Source organism: Pezoporus occidentalis, unplaced genomic scaffold, assembly GCF_034315485.1.
Source record: "Pezoporus occidentalis ecotype Australia unplaced genomic scaffold, CSIRO_AGI_Poc_V1 ctg248, whole genome shotgun sequence".
Classification (NCBI taxonomy): domain Eukaryota; kingdom Metazoa; phylum Chordata; class Aves; order Psittaciformes; family Psittacidae; genus Pezoporus; species Pezoporus occidentalis.
Genome location: NW_026914372.1, coordinates 80,382 through 96,014, shown reverse-complemented (window position 1 = coordinate 96,014; position 15,633 = coordinate 80,382). Strand labels below are relative to the sequence as shown.

At 41.3% G+C, this 15,633-nt stretch overlaps 2 long non-coding RNA genes across 2 annotated transcripts; both read right to left on the bottom strand.

Annotated features, from left to right (window-relative positions):
- Positions 1 to 30: 30 nt before the first annotated feature.
- Positions 31 to 2,742, bottom strand: LOC134165731 (uncharacterized). Its single transcript, XR_009965632.1, has 2 exons — positions 2,346 to 2,742; positions 31 to 2,169 (listed from the first exon to the last, which is right to left on the bottom strand). It is a non-coding gene; the product is annotated as an uncharacterized LOC134165731 (long non-coding RNA).
- A 7,697-nt stretch (positions 2,743 to 10,439) lies between these two features.
- Positions 10,440 to 15,605, bottom strand: LOC134165730 (uncharacterized). Its single transcript, XR_009965631.1, has 2 exons — positions 15,149 to 15,605; positions 10,440 to 10,587 (listed from the first exon to the last, which is right to left on the bottom strand). It is a non-coding gene; the product is annotated as an uncharacterized LOC134165730 (long non-coding RNA).
- Positions 15,606 to 15,633: the final 28 nt, after the last annotated feature.

Genomic DNA, 15,633 nt, shown 5'->3' with positions numbered 1-15,633 from the left:
GACAGTAGAAATTTCACTGAATATTTCAAGTTAATATTAATTTCATTTTTAATGAAAGTTCAAAGTTCACTGGAAAATTCATCACATCTGAATGGTAGCTTTCTTCCTTCAGCATTTAAAGCCTCAAGTTAAATTACCAAATTAAGGACCTAATAAGTTTCATGTTCTATTTCAAGAAATAGAAGACAAATCTTGTGGGACTTACTCATCACCTATTGCGGAATGAATGCTGTTCTTCCCTCAGCTTGCTTCTGCAATCTGTTTGGGTTCTGAGAAGCAAATGGTGAGCAGCAGTACAAAAGCCATGTGACCAACCATGAAACATCAAACAACTCTTCCTGAAATTGTCAGTACATGCCAAGAGGGGAGTTTAGATGTGGTCAGCTGATATCACCAGGCTCACCCACTGTAGCTTAGCCCACAGATCCAAGCTCTATGCTTATGTAGGCTAGGAAAACCCAATCAAGTTTCAAAACAGAAATAGACACCACTACAGCTTGGAGGGATAAAGGAGGGCATTTCTTTATTGCTCCCAGAGCAGCGCTAATGGGCTCTGGTTTGTAATTTAGAAAGCAAGGTCAATGTTGAGCTGCAGAAGTTTGGTGTAAGCTTAAAATAGAGGCAATTATGCAAAAGAAGGTTGTTTTCTGACATTGAATAAAAGAAAGGAAAGAGTAATTTCCTGGTTAACCAGAAGTATGTGGATGTTCCCAGTCTTGTTGGACCATTGGGCTCTTCTAATCATTGTACTTTTCATTTCTGTCTTCAATAGAAAACCTTTTTCAAAGAAACCTGCATAAGATAGGCAGAAAATAGGAGTAGATCTAACTCCTGACAAGATTAAATGGTACCAGAATTTTGCCAATTTCTTTTGTGGTGTGTCCCTCATGACTGCTTACTTTTTGTGCTTTATATAAGTGCTACCAAATGATCAAATTAATTACTACAGAAAAAAGTGGTAGCTGTTTTGCTGGGTTCCTTTAAATGTACACACTGGTATGTTAGCCTCATGATCACCTTTGCCTGATGATGCAGCAGAACTTCCTAAATATCACTTTTCTTCCAGTTTACCAGTGCCAGGAAGTGGTTTTTTGTGTGTGTGTGTGCTGGAATTAGTATGCAGTATGGCCCGAAAGACTCCTTCCTTGTCCAGAAATGGAATCTTGTGGATATTCTTTTAAACCTAATAGCAGAACTTCTCTGATGATGACAGGCATCCCTTTGACACAGGTTGCTTTACAAAGTCCTGTTTCCCTGGACATTCATTGTTGCAAACTCCTGTCAGCCCCAGTCTGCTTGCCTGGCTTATCCCTGGGTCATGCACATGCTTGAAGCCTGGAGCTGAGCTCCCCTGGCTGTTTAGTTCTGCACTTTTTTTTTTTTTCGATGATTTTCTTCACCGTGTTATCTTTACCATTAAACAAAGGTAGCAGTGTAACTAACTCCAACACCTTAATCCCTGATATTCAAAGTGCTTAGTAGATGTATCCACACTTTTCCTAGTGGACGAATTTGGTATTTTCTTGAGCACTATCTTAAAGGCTAGTGGTTTGTTGCACCAGTCCCAGTGATTTTTCTGTCCCTGCTCTCTTTTCTTATCCTAACATTAAACTAAAACTTACTGCTTGAGTCTGTCTGGTTTGTGCTTCTGCTAGCTGCTCCCTGAGCTCTGAAGACTACAGAGCTGTGTATCTACAGAAATGCAAGAGTCAGCACACTACATTCTGCCAGCTTAAAGTCTCTCAAACCCTTTCTCATTTTTCTACCCTTACACAGTTGTCTGTGGATAAAAGCCAAGCTAGCAATGGTGCATTGAAACAATCAAAGCTAACTGCAGTAGGAATGACCCCCTGGAGGAAGTGGTAGCTGTGATGGCCTAAGGATATGATTCAACAACACAACAACCAGGCGTAACAGCTTTTGCCTCTAAAAGAGGAGCTTTTCTACCCCTGCTTCCTTCCTTCCATTCCTGCTGACAGATGCATGGGCTGTAGCTTGCTCTGCAAGCATCTGAAGTCCTCAGTGTAGAACTACTGCAGCTCTTCTGTATAAAATGAGGCGGCTGACGTGGTGTGAAGAAATTGCCAGAAAATGTACTTTCTGCACTTCAAGACACAGCAGTATGTTGGATCATTCTCAGGGGAGCAGAACCGTGAGGCAAAATTTAGGCTGTGAACAGAAACACATGTGAGAGATCATAGAGCCTAGTAAAGCATGACTATAACATTACAGCCCACTCAGAGCTCAAAGTGATCATCAGAGGCTTTTTAGTTGCTGTGTTCAATGGACTACAGTGTGAAGAGAAGACTGCCACTGTGTCAGTGTGGAACTGAGAGACAACTCACTTTTAGGACTCCAATTCTTGGAAAATGGCAATAATCCCAAGATGCATCTCCCCATATAGAACCCAAGTTGCTGAGAAATTATCTCAATGGATCAATAATACTAGTCTTGGAGTTTGAGATGCCATTCTAGTTTTCTTCATTTGGTTGGAACATTTCTGTGTCTTTTAACAAAGTTCATTCCTCGCTTCCACTTTCTCTGTGGCAGAAAAAACTTCTGATATATTCTTATTCTAACTGATAAAGTGTTTATGTTTCTACTTTACAAGGACTTTGGCCATCTAAATATCATGGAAGCACAGAATCACAGAATGGTTTGGGCCATAAGAGACCTTGGAAGATCACCTAGTTCCAATGCCCCTGCTGTGGGCTGGGACATCTTTCACTAAATCAGGTCACTCCAAGCGCCACCCAGCCTGGCCTTGAACACTTGCAGGGGTGGGGCTTCCACAGCTCTGGGCAACCTGTTCCAGAGCTTCACCACACCTATGAAAAATTTCTTCCTTATATTTAATATAAATTTAACCTAAGTAATGTATAAATTATTCCTTATTACTCAGTTCCACAGCTACATGTTTGTATACAGCAAGGAATTGTAGGACAGGAATATGGGTGTCATTATTTTTGAAAGAAAACATTCAGCTGGAAAAACAAAGGCTGGAGGAATTATCAGCTAAAAATCAGACTCAACATATGGGGATTTCATAAATGCTGTCCCTAGCTCTAATGAGAACAGTTTGTGTTGAAAGCTTTTGTAAATTCCATATGAGATTTTTATTTATCTAAGACACTGACCACATTTATGTCTTCTCTAATTGTATTATATGTGGCCTCCTTTGAAGTAATTACACTGTTTACATTTTGATTCATTAGCTAAATATCATCACAAAAAAAAAGCTAAAGCAGTTTGAAAAACAATTCAGCCAAACAAGACTTGAAACTGTATTCTTTTAACAAGGCTGATTATCTTCTCAAACGAATGCCTCAGGACTCAGGGCAAACAACATATCCAACAGACAGGAGCCTCTTAAAATTGCTTCCTGAGTGTGCAGACTGTGCTGGTCACTAAAACAGAACGCAGCTTCTCCTTAGGTATTAGCTTTCCAGCACCAGTCACTGCAGCTATAGTGAAGTATTTGTTTAAATTATATGTAATACTTTCTAAAAATATGCCACCCTAGTTTTTTTCAGTGGATGACCACAGATGGATACTAGAGTACGCCAGTCTGTCACAAATGAATTTTGATACATTTTGATACAGCAGGTAAATAAAATATGGGCTTTGGTCGCCGGAAAAACATAGGGTGTGATAAACCATCTATGCACCAACACAATTTCCACCATTCTCTTCCTTGCAAGGGAGCATGGTTTGTCACTCTGACCTCCACCATGAATAGAACCAGTTGCTGGTGAAATTATAGTGGAACTGCGCACAGCAATCTGCAACAGACTCCACCACTGTCTAAACTCACCTGTCCAATTTTTTAGAGACTTTGTTTGGATATCACTTGAAACTTTCAGCTTGGAAAAAAACAAATAAAAATAAACAAAATATTTCCTAAATATATTTATTATACTATCCATGCTTTGGGTGTTTACAAGAAGCCAGAAAAAAATTATTTTGGTTTTAAACTGATTTTAAAATACATTAATTTGGGAAGAATATATCACTGTGGTAGATCATAAAAAGTCTCTGGCTGCCACATTTATGTTCCTCTGCATAATTTCATGCTGCAAAGCTCAGTGTTTCGGTTTATATACCCAGTCAGTCTCAGACACTGGCATATTGCTAATAATTACTAGCAATTAAAGTCTAATAAAATATTTTCAAATTCCCAAATAATAATTTGGAAGTCTGACAATAAGGGGAAAACTATTTTATGGCTATCTAGAAATTACACTGAGTAGTAAAGTCTATACTACATGGAATAATAGTTGAGGATCTATATGCCTCCAAATTGGGAAACTCAAAGCAATATCTGTGACTGCTTGCACATTCAGATTTTTACAACCTATGTGGTGTTAGTACCACTGCTTTACAAACAGTATAAATGATCTGAATTACTGGTGTTGCAGAAATGTTACTATTACAATGTCTACTTATACAAACAAAACCTTATATTAAACTTAAAATAAATTGAACGTGATATTAGAGAAAGTAAAGAAAATTAGGATTTTTAGCACATACTTCTCTCAGTATTCCCAAAGGTTTCTGGGTACCAAATATGTGATTGTGCAATCACTGTAAGAAATGCAGCTGTGGTTATTTCACTGCACAGATCAGACAAACTGTGCAAACTAAGCATCAGCCTCTTGTTCATAAATCAGTAAAAAAAAAATGTAGCACAATATGCAAGATTTACTCAGACCTTCTTTCTGTTCCAAGTGTTTTCAGACTTGGCAGAGCACATGTTCCTTAGAGGACTATGAACATGCCGAGTTTTAAGCATTTCTAGCAAAATAGTTTTTTAGCTAGTTCAAGAAAATGTATAAACACTTTGCTTAATAGCAGAGGAATCAACTTTTAAATATAGTGAGATATAGCTAAAAAAGTTCTGTTTACTGCTTCTTAAAAGTAGGGTGAAAGAAAGTGTAAAGAATTTCAGACTATTTCCTATTTCAGGAATAGCCTCCTTATAGAATCATAGAATAGTTAGGGTTGGAAAGGGCTTTAAGATCACCAAGTTCCAACCCCCCTGCCATGGGCAGGGACACCTCACATTAAACCATCTCACCCAAGGCTCTGTCCAGCCCAGCCTTGAACACTGACAGGGATGGAGCATTCACAACTTACTCGGGCAACCCATTCCAGTGCCTCACCACCCTAACAGGAAAGAATTTCCTCCTTATATCCAATCTAAACTTCCCCTGCTTAAGTTTTAACCCATTACTCCTTGTCCTGTCACTACAATCCCTAATGAAGAGACCCTCCCCAGCAGCCTTCTCCTCTCCAGGCTGAACAGTCCCAACAGCCCCAACTTTCTCAGCCTATCTTCATACGGGAGGTGCTCCAGTCCCCTGATCATCCTCGTGGCCCTCCTGTGGACTTGTTCCAACAGTTCCATGTCCTTTTTATGTTGAGGACACCAGAACTGCACACAATACTCCCAAGTGAGGTCTCACGAGAGCAGAGTAGAGGGGCAGGACCACCTCCTTCGACCTGCTGGTCACGCTCCTTTTGATGCAGCCCAGGATACGGTTGGCTTTCTGGGCTGCGAGCATACACTGAAGCTGGCTCATGTTAAGTTTCTTAACGACCAACACCCCCAAGTCCTTCTCCTCAGGGCTGCTCTGAATCTCTTCTCTGCCCAACCTGTAGCTGTGCCTGGGATTGCTGCAACCCATGTGTAGGTCCTTGCACTTGTCATGGTTAAATTTCATGAGGTTGGCATCAGCCCACCTCACAAGCGTATTGAGGTCCCTCTGGATGGCATTCCTTCCCTCCAGCATATCAACCGAACCACACAACTTGGTGTCATTGGCAAACTTGCTGAGGGCGCACTCAATCCCACTGTCCATGTCACTGACAAAGATGTTGAACAAGACCGGTCCCAACACTGATTCCCGAGGGACGCGACTCGTTACTGGTCTCCAGAATTTTAAAATTAAAAAAGAAAATACTGACTATATTTGAGCCCCATTCCGTGAGTCTCCCTTATGGTATCTTTCCAAAAGTTTACAAATTTAATCCCTGACTGTACATACGCAATAAAAACCCAACCAAACCCCAAAACCAGTCTCACTTTGGTTCTTTCATGTGTTGATTGATTTTTTCTGTATGTTGTATTTCATGACAGTTACAACTGAAGTTTTCAATACTAATACATCAAGTGGAAGAGGAGAGTTTACAGGTCATGGAAGGAGGGGCTGGCCACTTGGGAGGAATATAAGGCTGCTGCTAGAGGATGTAGGAAGGCAGCTAGGAGGACTAAGGCCTCCTTAGAATTAAACCTGGCGAGAAGGGTCAAGGACAGCAAAAAGAGCTTTTTCAAATACATGGCAGACAAAACTAACACCAGAGGCAATGTAGGCCCACTGATGAACGGGATGGGTGCCCTGGTGACAGAAGATACAGAGATGGCAGAGTTACTGAATGCCTTCTTTGTCTCTGTCTACTCTGCTGCAGGCAGTCCTGAAGAGCCCTGTACCCCTGAGACCTCAGATGAAGTCAGGTCAATGGAGCGGTTTGCCTTAGTCGATGAGGAATGGGTTAGAGACCAGTTGAGCAATCTGGACATCCATAAATCCATGGGTCCAGATGGGATGCACCCGCGGGTGCTGAGGGAACTGGCGGAAGTCATTGCTAGACCGCTCTCCATCATCTTTACCAAGTCTTGGGAAATGGGAGAGGTGCCTGAGGACTGGAGGAAAGCAAATGTCACTCCAGTCTTCAAAAAGGGCAAGAAGGAGGACCTGGGTAACTACAGACCGGTCAGCCTCACCTCCATCCCTGGGAAAGTGATGGAACACCTTATCGTTGGTGCCATCTTAAGGCATATCAAGGATAAGAGGGTTATGGGGGGCAGTCAACATGGCTTCACCAGGGGGAAATCATGCTTGACCAATCTCTTAGCCTTTTATGAGGAAATAACACGGTGGATGGATGATGGCAGAGCAGTGGATGTGGTCTACCTTGACTTCAGCAAAGCATTTGACACAGTCTCCCACAGCATCCTCACAGCTAAATTGAGGAAGTGTGGTCTGGATGATCAGGTAGTGAGGTGGACTGCGAACTGGCTGAAGGAGAGAAGCCAGAGAGTTGTAGTCTATGGGGTGGAGTCTAGTTGGAGGCCTGTAACTAGTGGAGTGCCTCAAGGGTCAGTACTGGGACCAGTATTATTTAATATATTCATCAACGATTTAGATGAGGGAATAGTGTCATCAGTTTGCTGATGACACTAAGCTGGGAGGAGTGGCTGACACGCCAGAAGGCTGTGCTGCCATCCAGCGAGACCTGGACAGGCTGGAGAGTTGGGCAGGGAATAACTTGATGAAATATAACAAGGGAAAGTGTAGAGTCCTGCATCTGGGCAGGAACAACCCCAGGTTCCAGTATAGGTTGGGGAACGACCTGTTAGAGAGCAGTGTAGGGGAGAGGGACCTGGGGGTCCTAGTGGACGACAGGATGACCATGAGCCAACACTGTGCCCTTGTGGCCAAGAAGGCCAATGGCATCCTGGGGTGTATTAGAAGGGGGGTGGTTAGTAGGTCGAGAGAGGTCCTCCTTCCCCTCTACTCTGCCCTGGTGAGACCCCATCTGGAATATTGTGTCCAGTTCTGGGCCCCTCAGTTCAAGAAGGACAGGGAGCTGCTGGAGAGAGTCCAGCGCAGGGCAATGAAGATGATTAAGGGAGTGGAGCATCTCCCTTATGAGGAAAGACTGAGGAAGCTGGGTCTCTATAGTTTGGAGAAGAGGAGACTGAGGGGTGACCTTATAAGTGTCTATAAATATATAAAGGGGGAGTGTCACGAGGATGGAGCCAGGCTCTACTCAGTGGCAAACAATGATAGGACAAGGGGTAATGGGTACAAACTGGAACACAAGAGGTTCCACTTAAACTTGAGAAGAAACTTCTTCTCAGTGAGGGTGACAGAACACTGGAACAGGCTGCCCAGGGAGGTTGTGGAGTCTCCTTCCCTGGAGACATTCAAAACCTGCCTGGACACATTCCTGTGTAACATTATCTAGGTGTTCCTGCTCCGGCAGGGGGATTGGACTAGATGAGCTTTTGAGGTCCCTTCCAATCTCTAGCATACTGTGATATTGTGATTTACTGTGATTCACAACCAAAACCTATAGGTGCATATAGTCAGCTATGTTTCACTGAAGTCTGTATCTTTTTACCATTCTTTTCCCTGTAGCTGTTTTTTTAATATACTTTGTTAAGGATGCCTTATTTAAACCTGTTATTCTATGAAGATAAATTTAAGAAAACCTTAAAATAGAAGCCTTCTCACTAATATCTATTGCGCTGTGCCATCATTAACTATTAGGCTACATACAGTTGTCTTCAGTGAAACAGTGCTACTGATTCCCCACTGGATTCTGTCATGTATTCAAGCCTTAAATATTTTGATACACAGGCACTCTTTATTCTACAGGAATATAGAACCTGCAGCCACAGGTGTCCTGCTTGGACCTGAGACCTCTCATTGCTATTTCTTTTCAGCACTTCCAAAGGAAAATGCTTCAAATATTTAACTTTTCCTTTGTTAATTAGAGTTACTAGAGTAAAATCATATTAAACAGAAAACTCTATTATACCATTTACCATAGGCATTGCTTAGAAACAGCTTTCTGTATAAATATTTCTATGTACATTTATTCTCTTTAGGGAATGGATTTTTGTTTGCTTTTAGTTCTGCATTTGTATACGTCTAACAAAGCAGAGTCTGAAATAGCAAACATGCTTTCCAGTGTCTGTCTGGGAGAACAGACACGTAGTCAGTGGAACTTCTCAGCAATATATCTTCTATCCTGGAAAAATTAGAATCACTTGGTGGTTTAAAACATCATAGCAGTTGTATTTATATTGAGCCTCCAAGCTAGAGAGGGGGAAGGGAACTAAATTTCCCAAGAAACATGAAGATGTGACTCAAGACCGACTATGAATCTGACCAGAAAAACTGTAGACTTCAAATAACTCAGTCCTATTTCAATACTAAGATAAAAATCTGAGTTATATTTCTAGAATATAACTATACATTTATATATTTCTGAAACATAACTTTATTTCTATAGCTGTAACTATGAGAGCTATATTTCATGCTCTTCAGACAGTCAATAAAGGAAGTCCACTTGCTTGCCTTCGTAGACCTTTGCAGGCATGATCCTCACAAATCTTGTCATTTAGAAAAATTGCTGGATTGTCTTGAAGTTTCCAAATGAGGCCCATGAGTTATGATTTTGCATATGGAATTTGCCACTAAGAAAAAAAAAAGAAAAAAGAAAGAAACAAGCATATTCAAGTTAGTTTGATGCTTTGTGTCTGAAGAAGAAAATTCTAAGTAAGTTTGCCCGGTTTTCCTTTAAGCCAAAAGATTAATCAACAGAATTCACCTACAAATTCTTTCCTGTAAGCTACAAATTCATCCTTGCTCATGATGCCAGCAGAACCTCTGACAAAAATTAAGTTGCTGCTGTGCTTAAACCATAGTTGAACACGTAGATCCTGGATGTTGAGTTGTTTCCTTTTTTCTTTTTTCCTCTTTTGTCTCATATCCACCTGTTGTATGATCTTTGTGGTAGGAATTGCCTTTATGTGCTTCCTATTTTGTGCCATTGTGGTTCTTTGCCATGACTGAAGATCAGAAGTCTGTGCAGGAGATTGTGTCCTCAAGCCCATGTTTGTGTATGCTAGAAGAAGTGAGGCTGAAATTGCTTTGAAAAGTTGAACTTTATTTACTGTACCTTCCCTGGCAGGCCTGGGTTGCTTGGTGCTAGCAATACTCTTCAGTGTTTTTTTGTAGAGAGAATGTGAATAGTAGTTTCTTCCACTGGCATTAAGTGTAAACACTGGCAAAGAAAATAAACCGATTTTTGTAGGCACTTCACCAAACTATTGAAACAGCTCAGCAAGTATGTTATTTCAGTTGCTACCTTAAGACTGGTTTGGGTTTTTTTCTGCAAGGTCTTCTTCCATTATGGTCGTCTTGTGCTAAATTAATGAACAGTTTAAAAAGCAGTCTACAGAAAACAAAAGATGCACCTTGGTTCTTTGCAATATGAGCTGCGTGTTTTATCTTGTTGTAATAAATTAACATTATTCAACATTTAAATATTTAAAAGGGGAAAAGAGCAGGCGCCTGCCAAGAACAGCTGTTACAAATTTAAGGTTAAACAAAATGCAACAATGTTTTCCACATATTATTTCCATAATATACATCAGAAACCATCCCCAGCTGCACAGAAAAGGTTTTTGTCACATTTTCTGATTTGGGCTTGTTTTTAGAATTTACTTCCCACTTTGGTTCTGACCTTGATACAATTCTGTAAACATCATGTTGCTGATCTTGGAGTGACAGCAAACATTGTTACATTTACAGTGAGTAGCAAAATGAGTACCTGCAAAAATAGCTCAGCAGGGTGCCCAAGGATAAAGGGTTTGCCCAAGGTATATTTTGAATTATTTTAAAAGCACATGTGAAATTCACTGCTAATACTGAACATGCCTGCAAGCATTTGAAGGAGTGGTGCCATATTACCCAAGCCTTCTCTCAAGTCTATCAACGGGTCATTTCAGTCCTGTAAGAAAGGTTATTTATGATAAAATTAGTGAAAGTTTGGTAGATGGAATCATTTGATTATAATGTATTTCAAGATGTGAACAAGTACTGTCCAAGCAAGACAATGGTGAGAGATGGAGATTAGCAATCATCCTGCACTAAACGTCTTTTTCCTTCCCGCTTTCCCTCCACATTTCCCTTAAGTGACTCGTAGCCTTATCCTTCATAAAATCCTAAGCTTTTTAGAGCATGCCAGCATTTAAAAACATGGAAAACATTTTGAAATAATACTAAATAAGAATACATTATCCCTAGTGAGAAATCCACTATGCATTTCTCGCCAATTTCAGTTCTACATCCCTGACAGAGCCTGAAAAAATGTATTAGGTTTGGGACAACACCTGAAATACTGGGTGTGCTGGCAGAGCCAATGGCAGACTTTTTTCCTTTCCAACTGGAGTGTCAGGGTTAATAAAGCAACTAACGTAGAGCTCCAAAGTGATTTTTCCTTGGAGGACCTTAGTGCATGTTAAAATATTTATATATTTAGAGGAAGGCAAACGTAACTATAAAATAGCTTCTATATCTATTGAACACATACAGAATATTAGCATGTTTTTATATAACTAGAAACTGTTTAAGGAAGAACTTCCTCATTAGGACTAGCTTTGAGCAGCCATCCTACTTCAGAGGCATGTTGACACGTTAAGCGAGAAGAGTCTGCTTCCCAACTGATGCAGCAAGTCCCCTCTGTTCCCCCTCCTTAATCCTCTCTTCCACACTGTGAGTGACTAAATTACCATACTGCTGATGCAAGGAGATGGCTTATTCAGCATCCACATTCTGGCAGAAGATTTGTTTAGTTTTTAAGCAGGTCACACATTTAATGCTTTGGTAGCTAACCAAGAACTGATTTTTTTTTTTTCAGCAAGGTGACACTGGATACACACATGGTACTGGCAGAGGTTTTAAACTACTTGCGCTCATATGTAATAGTATTGACTTCAATGGACTATTCATGTTAGAAATGTGGAAACTGGTTAGTGATAATATAGAAGTCTAAATATTTATATATACTCCTTCACTTAGCCAAATCATAGTGCGTGTATGCACAGAGATAAAATGTAAGTATACATGTCGACACGTTTTCAGCGACATTTCTTGAGAGCGTATCTGTCATTATTCTGTAAAGCAGAATACAGATGTGCCTAATCCACACAGTTCTACATCCATACTAATCCAGTGTTAATTTTCTTTATATACGATTTCAACTTTGCTGTATTGTTCTGCACATTTAACTGGCTGATACACACATATGTTGTTATGCTGCTAGTTGTATACCACAAACAATTGCTTCATTTCATCTGCACAGGTATGTCCCAGACTATGCTCTTCAATGCTCTTGATGAGAAGTTCAACACAACTTTGCAGTGTGCGCCTGCAGCCCAGAGAGCCAATTGTATGCTGGGCCACATCAAAAGGAGTGTGACCACCAGGCTGAGGAAAGTGATTCTCCTTTTCTACTCTGCTGTTGTGAGACCCCACTTGAAGTACTGTGCTCAGCGCTGGGGCCCCCAACACAAGAGGAACATGGACCTGTTGGATCGAGTCCAGCAGAGGGCCATAAAAATGATCAGAGGGCTGGAACACCTCTGCTATGAAGACAGCTGAGAGATGGGCTTGCTCAGCCTAGAGAAGAGAAAGCTCTGGGGAGACCTCACAGCAGCATTCCAGTACCTAAATGGGACCTACAAGAAATCTGGAGAGGGACTTTTTACCAGGGCATGCTGTGATAAGACAAGGGGAGATGGTTTTAAACTGAAAGAGGGTAAATTTGGATTGGACATTAGGAAGAAATTCTTTAATATGAGGGGGTGAGAGATACTGAAACAGGTTGCCCAGAGAAGCTGTAGATGCCCTGTCTCTGGAAGTGTTCAAGGCCAGGTTGGATGGGGCTTTGAGCAACCTGGTCTAGAAGAAGGTGTCGCTACCCACAGTAGGAGCGTTGGAACTAGATGGTGTTTAAGGTCCCTTCCAACCCAAACCATTTTATGATTCTTTTTTGGAATGTGATGCTGTAATAATGTCATGCTTCCATGAGTACAGGGTGCCAATCTGTGAAATACATCTGAGATTAATTATAGATGCTAAAGAACAAGGTGCTTTCATCACTGTCTTGGAAGCCATTACAACCAACTTGCCATCTCATGTTAACTGAATAGGGTGTTCAGAAAGAAGAATCTGATTTTATTTGCATGCATATCTCAATACAAAATGCAGAATAACTTCTTTGAAGTTCTTCTTCAAAGCATCTTCAAAGCTGGGCCTCTAGTTTGTTAGGAGATGTACATGTAAATAAAATCAGATTCAATTGACTTTTTAATTTGCTTCTTTAACAATAACATTGTTACTATTAAAACTGTTACCCTTGGAGCACTTCAGTCAACAAGTATATACAAATGCTACCACTGTAACACTTGATGGTGTCAGAAAAAAAGCCCTATTAAGGAAGAAAACAACATTTTCTGAACTGCGGATCATTACCACAATACAAAATTATGCAAGAGCTCAGGTAAATGGAGATCATCCAAAACAGATTTTTTTTTCCTGATGAATTTATGATATCTTTATTTGATTCCAGACAACAGTGTTATCTGCAATAGGATTTGTAGTATCACATCAAGACCATGGTACCTTTGATTCTTTGCTCTTAACTTACTGTTATCTTATATAAGAAATTAATTATTCACTATAAAATTACTTTCATTATGAAGACATACAGTAAAATCTGATGCTTTCCCAGTTGCCTGCCCTTGTAGGCTCTGCTAAATCAGATGGAGAAGTAACAGAGATATTTTAATAATAATTCTAATGTCATGTAGTATGCAGTGATAAGAAATGCACTTGGAGCAAAACATTACCTGTGTGCTAAAATGGATTGCTCATCTTTGTGGTGTGTTCAAGGGAATTCAAAACCACACCACTATCTACAAACTGCAAGGTGGGTACACTTACCTGCTTATAAAGCATGTGAGAAATTAGCTGAATGAACACAAACGTTTCCAGAGTTACCCTGCAGAAACAGTCATTACCTCATGCAGATCTCCCACACAGCTACAAAAATCTGTCCATAAATCTTGCTTTTTTTCCAGTTTTTGTAGCCACCCGAATACATATACACACATATGTATGTGTGTGAATGATTCTACTTGGGCAGCCCTATGTCTGAGAATTTGTAACTGGCTTACAGCCTGTGTGGTTTTTGCTAGCATGCCAAACTAGATACCACACTTTTTCTATTAAGGAATCAAAAAGATGATAAAAAACTATTCCTGCTTCTCTGTCTGCCCCTTCAGTCTTGTACCACCACCTTCTTGTTTGATCTGTCTCCAATGTTATAGAGTTTTCTTCCCACTCAGGCCTTTTTTTTTTTTTTTTTTGGAGACTTGTAGCCTACAGGTAAACACCCATAGACTGTCTATTGCTACAAGTAAACTGTCACTGTATCACCAGTATGGATCCCTTGCAACAGAACTGTTCATAATGTATCAGAACTGATCCAGCACATCAGACCCAAGCTGTGTCTTGGCTGCAAGGAATAACTTTTCTGTGCAGAGTTACCTTCAGTGGACATTTAGTCCTAGTCTTTTCACCTGAGAGTCATTGCAAACAATCTCTCTTTAACAGCATCACTTTCTGGACTCAGAGTGACCAATGAGTCTCAGAGGTGCAGTGTCCCACATAAGTCTTGATGAAGCACTGTTACATCTAATAGCCCCTTGGGTCTAATTCAAGATCCGTAAGAAGGTTCAGGATCAGGGTACAAGCAGGGAATCAGTTTTTGGTATTGTATAAGGTCTAGACAGAGGTACGAGTGCATCCTAGCTGCATATCTGTTAAGCTATGCCATAGCTTTTTATAGAGACATACCCTTGCAAACACCAGCAAAAGCTTCTGGCTGATGTTTTCATTCTGGTTGATGAGGATTACACCACCTTTCATAGCTGGTAAGTAATGTCTTACAGTTTACATTAGAAAACACACATGAACAAACATGTTTCTCAGGTAAAAACCAAGGTCGCATTGCAAGTAGAAGATATTCCAGTTGACAAATTGCAGAGAGAACTTACAAGTTCATCTCACTAGGCAACAAACTACTGCCACCTTGGATAAAAAACCACCATGAAATACCAGCTGCAGCTGGGAAAGATGTGCCAAGCATTCCAGCCCACAAAGCCAGGGAGCACTGATGAGATAAGCAATGAGCACAAATGCAATAGAGTTCCCCCACAATAGCGACAGCATTGGGAAACAGACTTGGTATTAATTACTAAGGCTAGGTAGACATGCCTTGCCAGTATCACCTGCCTTCAAAATTACGTTCCTACAAGACAGCTGCTCAGGGCTGGAATCAAGGTTGGGAAGAGACTGAACGCTGCACCAAGCTGAACATGGCAGCAGGGTCACCTGCATCTTAACTTGATTCAGTACCCTCCTCTCCTCCCTCGGAACATGTGTTGCGGTGGTAAAGCTGTATGAGAGAAAAGCAGGTTGTCCGTGTCTATCACACTGTTACCTACCCCTGCTACTGCTGAAGGGAGCTCACAGCCGGGGAGAGGAAGGCTAAGAACGGCCGAGGCTGATAGAGCTCCGGAGCCCGAAGCGGTGCTGCCCTCTAGGGCACAGGACTCGCCACTGATGATAGCATGCCCCTAAAGCTTCGAACCTGCAAAACCATTCACGCTCGAGCTACTCTATCTCTGTAGGCGACAAACACAGATCTCCGAAAGTCCCAAGGAGCATGGAAGACGCTACTGCCGAGGCTGCGACAGCCCCTTTCTGCTCTCCCCCCGTTTCTCGCGTTTTAGAGCTATGGAATTCGTTGTTTCACCAGCATTTCCAGTACGGCCAGCGACGCCTCCGCCACCAGCCGGACACGCGTGTGCACACTGGAAAGCTCCATAGCAGCACGAAGGGATGGGGCCCGCAGTCAAAGACAGCTGTCCACCTGGGAGCCGGCTGTGGCCGTAGAGCTCCTCACCCTCCCTCTTGCCCCCAGCTGCTC